Source organism: Myotis daubentonii, chromosome 15 (genome assembly GCF_963259705.1).
Source record: "Myotis daubentonii chromosome 15, mMyoDau2.1, whole genome shotgun sequence".
NCBI lineage: Eukaryota > Metazoa > Chordata > Mammalia > Chiroptera > Vespertilionidae > Myotis > Myotis daubentonii.
In genome coordinates, this window is record NC_081854.1 from 31,714,568 (window position 1) to 31,725,971 (window position 11,404).

Genomic DNA, 11,404 nt, shown 5'->3' on the forward strand with positions numbered 1-11,404 from the left:
GCTTGTCCTGTTCGCTGCCATAGCCCCAGTGTTTGTTCTTAAATATGTTTTTATTGATTTGAGAGAAAGAGAGAGAGAACCATCGATGTGAGAGAGAAGCTTCAATCAGTTGCCTCCAGCACCCATACCCACCAGAGATATTGAACCTGCAACCTGGGTATGTGCTCTGACCAGGATTTGAACTAGCGACCTCTCTGGGACGACACTCAACCAACTGAGCCACACCAGCCAGGGCCATAGCTCCAGTGTTTGGGACACTCCTTGGCATATAGTAGGTGCTCAGCTAATATTTGTGGGCCGTTCTGAAGTTACCCAATGCCCAATGGGTGGAGTTCCACCTAAGACTTATCACCTCTTGGCTGTGTTCACTGTCTCCCTCCCTGCCCCTCGGAACCGTTCCTCATCCCTTCCCCTGTGGGCTGGGCCCCTCCGGGCAGGATATAACAACGCCCACCCACACCAAGGGGCTCACGGCGGAGGCGACCGGTGGACGGATGTTTGGGCATGTGTACTTCAACAAATCAGCACATGAAGCAAGCGCCGATGTGGGGGTTCCAGTCCCGCAGGAGCTGGCGAGGGAGTGATTTATTTTGCGGCTGAGCTGCAAACTCTGCAGAGGGTGCCTCTGAGGCCCGCCAGCAGCCAGCTCCACTCGGGAAAGGGCCATTCATAAGCCTGTGGCTCCGGCAGTGACAAGATAATTGTCACTGAGCTCCTGACTCTGGCTCCTCCAGGGTTCTCCCCGCCTGGAGGCCTGGAGCCGGGGTGATAGAGAGACCCAGCTTCCAGACAAGCTGTCCCCAGGGACGCAGAGACCCATATCTGGCAGGGCTGGTGCCAGCACTTGACAGAAGGCCGCCTGCCCGGCGGTGGAATCAGAAAGTCTATAACAGGGGGCCAGTTCACTGTCCCTCAGACCGTTGGAGGGCCAGACTATAGTTTTAAAAAAAACCATGAACAAATTCCTATGCACACTGCACATATCTTATTTTGAAGTAAAAAACCAAAACGGGAACAAATACAATATTTGTATTTGCATGTGGCCCGCGGGCCGTAGTTTGAGGACCCCTGGTCTATAAAAAGGATTTGAAGGGCACAGCCCTGCTGGCTATTCAGCACCGGGCGCCCTGGGGCTCACACTGCGCAGGGCGGACCCCTGTGGGGAACGGCACTTCTATGGCCTCGTCAGGAAAGAGGAGAAGCCCAAACACCACAGATACTCCCGGCCTCGGCCCGCGGGCCGCGCTTGCTGGGCAGAGGTCAAGAGGAGCCGTGGGCCCCTGGCGCTCAGACTATGGACGCAGTCCCTCTTCCTAAGCCCCCTGAGAACTTAGACAGAGGCTGGCCCTGCCTCCCCAGGAACCCGGGCTTCGCTGGGACCGGGGGAGGTGGGAAATCCCACTTATTACGGCATGTGGCTCAGAAAGGGTCAGCTGGAGCTTGCATTACAAGAGTGGGTGAGACCCGCACGGAGAGGAAAGCCCTCGGTCAGGGCCCTCCCTGGTCCGAAGCGTGTCTGCAGGCCTATCACACGCAGGGCGCTGGTTCGGTACGAAGCTGCCTCTTCCCTTCTAGAAGCAGGGGCCTCCACACGTAATAATAATAATAATAATAATAATGATAATGATAATAATAATAATGGCACCACCAGCTGATGTTTCTGTATTTTACCTCCTTCTTGAACTCCCACAACATCTCCCATCCAGACACGTTCAGACCCCACCATCGGCAGGCAGGGCAGCACGCTCGAGGCGGCCGCTCCCACTGTACGCATTCCCAGTCTTTTGCTTCCTCTGCGCTGGCGGGAGCAGCGGGCCGGGCCCTCATCTCAGGGAGCCTGGCTTCTAGAGACACAAACATAAGGTCCCAAACCATGGCCCGTGCGAGGACGCAGAAGTCCTGCCCATGAGATGATATCCTAAACAGCACTGTCGAAGGGCGTCGGCGGCCCAGATAGTGAGTCTGGGCAGCAAAACAGCTGGAAAGGGGAGGTGTCGGCCCCGGGATCCAGGTTTTCCTGCTGGGCAAGGCTCAGGAGTGCACGCGCGCGTGTCCTCATGCAAGTGTTGTGTGAGTGTCTGACTGAAAGGATGTACATGACTGTGTGTATGTCTGGGGCATGTGAGTGGATATCTGAGTGTGTGTGCAAAAGTGTGTGTCAAAGAGTGTATGTTAGCTAGTGTATGAGTCAGTGTGTGTGTGTGTGTGATGTGAAAGTGTGTGTGGGTGAGTGTCTCAATGTGGGTGTGCCTTGTGAGTGTGTAAGAGAGAGTGTGCACATGTGCAAGGCATGTGCAAGAGTGTGTGCAGTGTGCATGAGTGTGTGTGTGAGAGTCTGCAGGCCAGGGCACCTGGAGGAGGTGCTAAGTGCCATTGCTCAGTGGCCTCCTGTGGCCGAGGACTGCCCCTCCGGGCACGCCATCAGTTAGCCCAGGAGCCTCTGGGCCACCAAGAGCAAGGTCAGGGCCTTCAGAAGGAAACGGCCCCCGCAGAGGGAGGAAACAGCTCCCTGAGCAGGCTTCCCGCATCCGGGGAGCGGTGGCAGAGGCGATGGTCTGCTGGTCACGGGGCCGCCAGAGAAGACTGAGCTGTGCTGGGAGTGGCCTGCGAAGACTGGAATTGCCTCTCCTGTTACATCTAGAGAGCGCATAAACCACATTTATTTACAGATCATACAAAATGCTTTTTCTCTTTTCTATTATTTTCATCTCAGCTTCATGATATCCCCAGAGAATAGGCAGGTAGAGCAAAATTGTCCTCATTTTTAAAATCCTCACCCAAGGATATGTTTATTGATAGAGAGAGAGAGAGAGAGAGAGAGAGAGAGAGAGAGAGAGAGAGAGAGAAATATAGGTTGCTTTGTATATGCGGCCCAACGAGGGAAGGAACCTACAACCCAGGTATGTGCCCTGACTGGGAATTGAACCTGCAACCTTTTTGGTGCATGGGACGCTCCAACCAACTGAGCTACCTGGTCTGGGCTGTTGTCATTTTTTGATGCAAAAGGTAAAGTTTGATGAGGTAAAGGGACTCGTCCAAGGTGCCGGTGAGTGGAAATGGCCGAGTGTGGATGAGACCCTAGGATTTGCCATTCCACGTGGAAACTCCCCAGAGACACAGCGACGGGCACGGAGCCGTCTTTTCTATGAAAGCATCTCCCTAGGTGCCCGTGGGTGCACCACGCAGATCTGAAAAGTTAAATTCCTGTCCCTCTGCCTTTTACCATCCTCCTGTTAACAGCCTTTTAATGTCACTCGTGGCCATTTTTTGCTAGCTGGCTTGATTGTATTATTTCTTTCATTGTTTAGCCCCAGTATTTACATACCTGTTGGAGGTGGCCATTTGGAAAAATGCTTTGGGATGAATGATCACTACCTCCACCTCGTGGCTTCATCCCATGTGGACGATTTGGGAAAATCTGGGCAGCTCAGCCATTCGGTGGTTTGTCCGCGTCTCACCAAACTCGGTGACACGCTGGATCTTCCCTTGGCCTTCAGATGTCGGGGGTCCCGCAGACACGGCTGCGCAAGAGGCCGTGGCCGTTTATGCCGCCGTCCTCTGGGTTTCACGGGGCTCCACAACACCCCCTTGTTGAGCCCGAGTTCTATGGTCTAGGTTGTGTTCTGGGGATTTCAGATCCTGCCTGTTTGGGTTGTCATTTTGAGAAAAGCCACACATTTTGTTTTGTTGTGTTTTGTTTTAAACAAAGGAATTTGGGGATTTGTGGGGAAGCTGAAGAGCATACTGCATCCTGCAAAAAGGAAGAGAACATTTTATGGGGCATTTTTTAAGGATATAGCATTTGCAAAGACAATTTATCTCGGGGTTTTCAACCTTCAATTCTAAAGTTCTTATCTCTCTTGCTCTCTCTCTCTTTCCCTCTCTCTCTCTCTCTCTCTCTCACACACACACACACACACACCCCACCCTGATGAAACAGCTTAATGAGACGAAAGGGAAAGCTTCAGGGGGGAAAAAAGTTATCTACAAAAATTTCATACCCTCTATATGCAAACACAATTAAAATTTGTTTGCCCAGATAGGATGTATGTGCTTGTGCTTAGATAGAAAGCCGTGCACCTTTTATAAAGGCATGTCTTGTTTCTTCCACAGAGAATGTACGTTTTATAGCTAATGGAATATTTTTGCCTCCATGCCCGATTTCTCTTAAAAGATGCTGAAAGAAATCAGGGGCACTTTCCCATAAGTAACACCCACCTTCAGTTTCTCTCGAGCACTCATTTTGTGTGCGTGCGTGTATAGTACCTCAGAAGGGAGCCGGCGTTTTGAATTGCACGAAGCGGTTTCTTCTCGCTTCCTCCCTGCTGCAAATTGCGGAGGAGCGGAGTTGTGCTGTGGAGACGCCCGTCCCGCCTCTTCGGAGCCTCCTGTATTCCCTCTGAGGGATTTTTGCTTTCAGTGGTAACTACTACAGAAAAATCCAATTCCGACAGACTGTAATTCTGAAAGCAAACTTTTGATAGGCAAAGTCATTCTGAAAAATTTACTTTATTTTTTTAGAATTTAACAATTTTATTACTATTACCATCAGCAAAATAACCATTTTGTTTTTCTTTTTAAAAAAATTTACCCTTATTGTTCAAAGTATTGCAGATGTCCCCTTTGTTTTTTTCTTTCTCCCCTGACCCCCTTCACCCCCACCTACTCCTCCAAGTCCCTCACCACACTGTTGTCTGTGTCCACAGGCTATGCATACATTTGCCAATGATACATTGATAAGGGGTCACTTTCCAAAATATAAGGAACTCATACAACTTAACACAAGGAAGACAAACAATCCAACTGAAAAGTGGGCCAAGGACCTAAATAGACCCTTCTCCCAAGTGGACATACAGACGGCCAGGAGACACATGAAAAAATGCCCAAAGTCCCTGATCCTCAGAGGGATGCAAATTAAAGCCACAATGAGGTATCAGCTCACACCTGTCAGAATGGCTGCCGTCAATAAATCAATAAAAATTTATTTTAATGTAAACATCACTCAAGGAATATTTCGTCTTTGTAACCACTTATGTGTGTTAAATGCACAGGGTCATCTCAAGCGGGTGCCGCGTGTCCTAGGAGACCACACTCACCGACACACGTTTGTCGGTTCCCCATGGATATAGACATAGCTCCAACCAAAATGAGTGAAAAGGATTTTTCTAACAGCTCAAACTTAATAATGACTTTTAATGGATGAATGGCTGCATCCTCATCGGGGTCTTATGAATAAAACCCCTTTATTTTGGCAGTGGGAGAACAGGTTCATTAAATAAAAACATACACAACAAGCAGCTCCGGAGACGGACGCCCAAATGTGAGGGGCACTAATTGATCACAGACAGCACTTTCACTCCCCACAAAAGAGCAAGAATTTCACCCGACCCGCAGAAGAAATTGCAGTGGCTGGTTTCCCATGACGGGGCTGCTGAGTTGTCCCAGCCACACACCGGGACAGCCCGCTGCAAAGGAAGAGTGCCCCCCAAAACGGTCCCCCAAGACCAGGGAGGGACCCGCTGGCGTGCAGATTCCCATCGCGACGAATGACCGGCTGTTTGCCCCGTGCAAACACTGCGTCCCCCGCCTCGGGGGACACCCGCACAGGCGATGAAAAGGGAGAGATTCGGTGGATTATTTGGATGTTCCAACACCAGGGTTTACAAAATCCACGTCAGGCAGAAATTGTGTCTTGTGACTGAGTTCATTTTTATGCCTTTAATTTGGATTTCTGGTGTCGTAGATGCAATCAGAAAATCCTGCACTGTATCAAGAAAAGCTTATAGTTATGCGAATGTCGCCTCCATTATTTCTCATGATCCTGCCTCCCACACGCCGATGAGAAGAGGGGCCGGTGGCTCTGACCTCGGCTTCATGGAAGGAGTGAGCTGACAGACCAGGCCTGGCTTTGCTCCCGCCCCAGCACAGGCCCCCTCCCGCCCCCCCACCCCCACAAGCTGCAATGTGCCCCAGGCCTGCTGGCTCCTAGGCTGGGCTGGGTCCCCCACAAATAGGACGGGGCCGCCCAGGTTACACCTTTCATTACTAATAGCACCCTTTCACTCTCTAAGCGTCCTGGCTGAGATGATAAATTAAATGGTCACCCTAAACATAAATAAATGTATACACATACGTCCCCTTATTTACATATAGTAAGCAGGATATGTGGGTGGCTGCATCCCTATGTATATTTTTTCATAATCTTAGACAAATGAAAGAAACGCTGGGACCCCTCCCCCACACCCCTCCACACACACACGCGTTAGAGCCAGGGGAAATGTGTCCGTAGGATGCCTGTGTTCCTGTAAGGAATTGCACAGCCTGCGTTCTGATGCTGATTAGAACTTCTTGCAAATGGTGTGTGTGTGTGTGTGTGTGTGTGTGTGTGTGTGTGTGTGTGTAACCGGGGAGCCTTGGGAGAAGGGAGGTGGCAAGGTGCGGTGACACAACCAGGGGAGCAGAGAAAAAGGAAAGGGGAGAAGAAGAAGCAGTGGCAGAGAAGTCCAGACCCTTCTGAGCTGGAAAACACCGAGGGCTTCATTTTCTGCAAAGAGGGGGAAGTCTACCTCTTCATCTGACTCCTGGGCGAGGCTCTGCCCACTGCGGCTTGGATGTGGCCGCACCTCCCGAACGCAGGATAGAGAGGAAGGCAGGAAGCATCTGGACCAAGCAGGAGCAGTGCATTCCTGGAGTGCACCCACGTAGGAGCAATGGAGAGGAATACGTTACTAAGCCCGCAAGTATGGAAGGAGGGTCTGCTGGAGGGGGTGGCAGACAACCTCTGCTTTGGCCCAGGGACTTTTGTTTCCCTGCCATCTGGCCAGGAGGGGTGTGGGGGATAGAGACAGTCTCGGTGTCTAGGGGCTGGTGTGCAGGGAACAGCAGGGGCTGGGACCACAGCGTGGGGCCTAGCGGGCTGATCCTGAGTGACTGTGGCCAGGTACTGATCCTCAGGCAACTCTGCCCCACCTCCCCCCAGATGTGGGTGGCCTGGGGGAGGGGTCTGCACATCAGGATTCCCAGGCCACCCAAGGAGAAGGTTATGCCTGAAGCAAGCCATCTTTCCGTTCTTAATGGACACAAGGCTGGTAGGGATCACGTATAAGTTGAGGTCTGATCAAATTCCCAGCACGGAGCGGGTATCAGGGGCCACAGCCACTGCCCAGCTCTCCCTCACTCTTGGGAACCGGGGCTGAAGCAGCCATGGGCAGAGGCATGGGACTCCTCGGTAGGGATGCCACCAGTCCTGGTGACTCAGTCAGTACAGACAAAAGTGCACAGCGTAAAAGCTTAAGCTCGTGAGATGCCTTAGACCTGTCAGGGACAGCCACTCAAGGCCTCATCAAAACCAACTGTCCAGGCAGGCAGGCTGGTTTAACAGCCCCTCCTACCCAAGGTTTTATGATCAAAATCAGCACATGATCGCCCCCAAGACCCCCACACACAGCCTCAGAAGAGAGGGGAGGGAGGCAGAGCTGCTGGGCGCCTCTCAGGTGAGCACCCCGTCTTTCTTGGACACCCCCATGGGGACCAGGTCCCCTTCGCCTCGGCCCCGGGCCACAGCGTCAGCCCACATCCAGCCTCTGGCTTGTGAGTGTGTCTTGGGGCCAGGACATGAGAGTGACTGAGAAAAATGCCTCCAACGAAGAAGAAAACGAAGAGCAGGGAAGTTGCTACTTAATATTTTAAAAAACAAGCTATGCCCTCGCCCGCCCGCGTGGCTAAAATTAAACGTTGGCAAGGATGGGAGCAGATGCTCCGGTGTGTGAACCTCTCTGTGAGAGGGCTCGGGGGTGTCGTGCCTGCAGCTGGCCCAGCAGTCATGCTCCTGGGTACACACACAACAGGAGTGCAAAACATATGTGCACCCAAGCGTGTGCACACATGACCTGTTTCTACAGCCCCAGACTGGAAACCTCCCACTGGCCCCCAGCGGGAGGATGGACAGGTGAGCGTTGGCAGTTCACAGTGGAACACTACTCAGCAGTGAGGATGGGCCAGTCAATGTGACAGGTGGACGTCACAAGGTGTGCAGGAGCCACATTACAGAGGGCGCATTGCATGAGCCCATTCATGGAATGTTCCAAACAGGCCAGAGTGCTCCAGATGTCAGGAGCCAGAGAGCAGCTGCCTTAGGAGAAGTGGGGTGCCTGATGGGGAGGGTTCCCAAGGGTTTCTGGGAGGCTGGCATCATTTTACTTCTCAGTGTGGGTAGGGATTACACAGTTGTGTTCCATGTGCAATAATGCATTGAGCTCTCTATATTACCTGATGCTTTTCTGTGCGCCTCCTACAGAATAAAAAAATTCCACAGAAGTTATATAAAAACATATTCGCGCACCAGATGATAATAAGGAGAGCAGTGGACTGGCTGTGGGGTCCCCTGAGGCAGATGCACATCGAACTTGCTGGGTAGCCATGGCAACAGGTATGCCTCTCTGCTTCTTCCTCTGAAAAATGAGGGGTACACAAGGTCTCCACCTTCACGAGAACATGGACCCCTCTAACACACGAGGGATCCTTGCCCAGAAAAATGCACGGTGCTTTGCATGCAAATTCTGGGGGCTTGCGGATCTCCCCGAAGCTCACCCAGGGATACCCCAAGGGGTTCACAGACTCCAGACTAAGGAGCTCTGGCCGGAGCCACAGTGGGGTGCCGGGGTCAGGAAGCAGCTTCCAGAACCTGCCAGCCTGAATCCAGGCTCCACCATGTTGAGTTGGGTGTGCGTTTCCTCATTTGTAAAATGGGGGGTAAGACATGTCCTGGAGAGAATGGCGGGGGGGGGGGGGGGCGGCGGTGGAGATGGGCTCCGGCACTCAGCGCAGGGCGGTCCCACAGGAAGAATGCAGTCAACGTCAGCGGCTGCTAGGAGGTGGCCTGGACGCCTCTGCAGTTCAGAATTCCCGGATCTATTATCTACGAAGAATTCCACCCTGAACCCAGAACTGCGAAACACGAGTCAGCGCGCTCCTCCCTGACAAGGTCAGATTTCCTCTGGACAGACGTGGTTTTGGCACTTGCACTCTCTGGAACCCAGTCAGCTTGCAAATGAGGAGATGTCACATGTGTCTGGTGACAACGTCACGGGCCTCCTGCGTGCAGAGAAGTTTCCAGAAGGACATCCGCTCCAGCCCAGACACCGCTGGATCGCCCGCGTGCCTGGGCTGCCTGGCTCCAGCTTTATAGCCGCCCGCCTTTGGCCAGACCACTTTGGGGAGCCTCCCTCGGAGCCTGCTCGCTGCGGCTGGGAAAGGCGGCCGCATGCCTGGGATTCCCGTGGGGCCGCCGGCTGCGGTCCCCTGGGCGGCCCTGGCTCTTCCTCTGTCCCCGTTTATCTCCTTTCATGCCAATAAAAAAGAAATATTTGCTGCAATAATAAAATAGGCCCACGGATTAACTGTGTTCCTCCCTTCGATATTAGGAAAATGTTTGCCTAACAGGGGAGCGACCCAGAATTACGAAGCTCCTGACCAAAGACACAGGGCTGAGAGGAGAGAGGAGGGTGCCCCTAGGAGAGGCTGGGCATCCAGCAGGCGCCTTTGGGGGGTTGCTCCGCCCCTCAGGCCCACCCAGACTCTGTCCTTTCGACCATCAGCATGCTCAGCTCTCCAGCGAGAGCCTGTGCTCTGAGCCCCACCAGTTGAGGGTGGGCTGGGTCAGAGACCAGGGTCACATCTGTTCCATCCGCTCCGCTGTTCAAAGGGCCCCAGCAAAACCCCGCAGGTCCAATGGTGCTATGTGTACTGGACCAGGTAACGTCAACAATGACAGGCATGCTCAGGTGGGGGCTCCCTGCGCTCAGAATTGCATGGCACACTCGCAGCACCTTCTGAGTGAGGGTTTGTTTATGCCCATTGTACAGAGGAGAAACTGAGGCTTCAGGAAAGTATGTATCTTGACCACAGTCCCCATGAGTGAGTGCTGGAGCTGGGATTTCAACCCAGGCTTACCTGTTCCCTCCCCACCATTACTCAGCACTCCCACAATACAGGCATGGGACCATTTCCCACTTGACAAAAGAGGCCCATCCACTGAGGAGGACACTCATGAAAATTAACACAGACCTCAGTCTAACCATGAGCAGACACCAGACAAATCCCAAGAGAGGGGCATTTCATAAGATACCTGACCAGTGTTCCCCAGAACTATCAGGGTCACCAGCAACAAGGAAAGTCAGAAATGGGCCCAGCCAACCAGACACCAAGGCGACATGATGACTAAATGTCACGTGGGATCCTGAGCAGAAAGAGGATGTTATGTGAACACTAGGGAAATCTGAAAACAGTATGGACTTTAATAATAATGTAATGGTAGCTTATCGATATCAGTCCATTAATTGCATGAATGTAATATATTAATGTAAGATGTTGACTATCGGGAAAACTTGGTGCAGGGTATATGGGAGTTCTCTACTATCATCTCAATTTTCTGAAAATCTAAACCCATTCTTAAAAAATAGTCTATCTAAAAGAGTAAGATGACTGGCTAGCTGGCTGACTAGATGGATGGATGGGAGGATGGCTGGATGGGAGGGAGAGGAGGTGGGGGAGGTGGGAGGAAAGAAGAGGGAGAGGGAGGAAAAGTGATAAAGCCAGAATCACAGAATTTTGGCAATTGCAGAATCTCGGCGACGACTATATGGATATTCACTATGGGGAACTTGTCCGTATGTTTGAAATTTTTCCTGCTACACTGTTGGGAGAATAAAGAGAACAGAGGCTAGAGGGTCTCACCAAAACCCAGCACTTCTCACTTCTCGCTGGTGCTGGGGGCTGGGGTGGCCACATCTTCCTGCGGCGGAGGAGCACCCGTTATGTTCATGGAAACTTCACGTTGTGCACCGGCGGGAACACGGCGGCACAGTCCCCTTTTACCTCCAAAGTGGATCCGAATTTCGACAGAGCAGGCATCAAAGGCACACGTGCCAGGGCAAACTGCTGACTAGAGCGTGCGGACAAGGGCCCTGGTTCATCGCCGTTTGTCCCCACAGCGCACAGAGCTGGCCATCAGGTGGAGTCCTGGGTTTCTGGGTGATAGAGCTTTGCAGGAGGCACCTCCTCCTCCGCACAGGGAGGCACCTCACCCCGGGAATGAAGACTCTTTCGGCGCCTGGAAAAGTAACAAAATGGGAACTGCGAGCCTGGTGACAGGCGGACAGCGCTGGGGGAGGAACACAGGAACGGCGTGTGGCTGCTACCGGGGCTGCCCGCCAGCCTGGCTGAGGGTGGGAGGGCGGCACAAACAACGCAGATGCCTCCAATGTGGCCCGAGGAGAAAGGACGTTTGTGGTAACGGAGAAATTCGCCACCCAGCGCTGCTGCCTTTGGTGTTGTGTTTCTGTGGTCGCAAGCTATTCGTCCGAAATTGGTCTCAGCTAGGAAGCAACAAGAAAAAAATTCCAAA

The 11,404-nt window shown here is 52.5% G+C and overlaps 1 long non-coding RNA gene across 1 annotated transcript; it reads right to left on the minus strand.

The window, feature by feature from the left end:
• Positions 1-2,085: 2,085 nt before the first annotated feature.
• Positions 2,086-4,329, minus strand: LOC132216377 (uncharacterized). The gene is made up of 3 exons (XR_009448740.1): positions 4,219-4,329; positions 3,326-3,751; positions 2,086-2,628 (listed from the first exon to the last, which is right to left on the minus strand). It is a non-coding gene; the product is annotated as an uncharacterized LOC132216377 (long non-coding RNA).
• Positions 4,330-11,404: the final 7,075 nt, after the last annotated feature.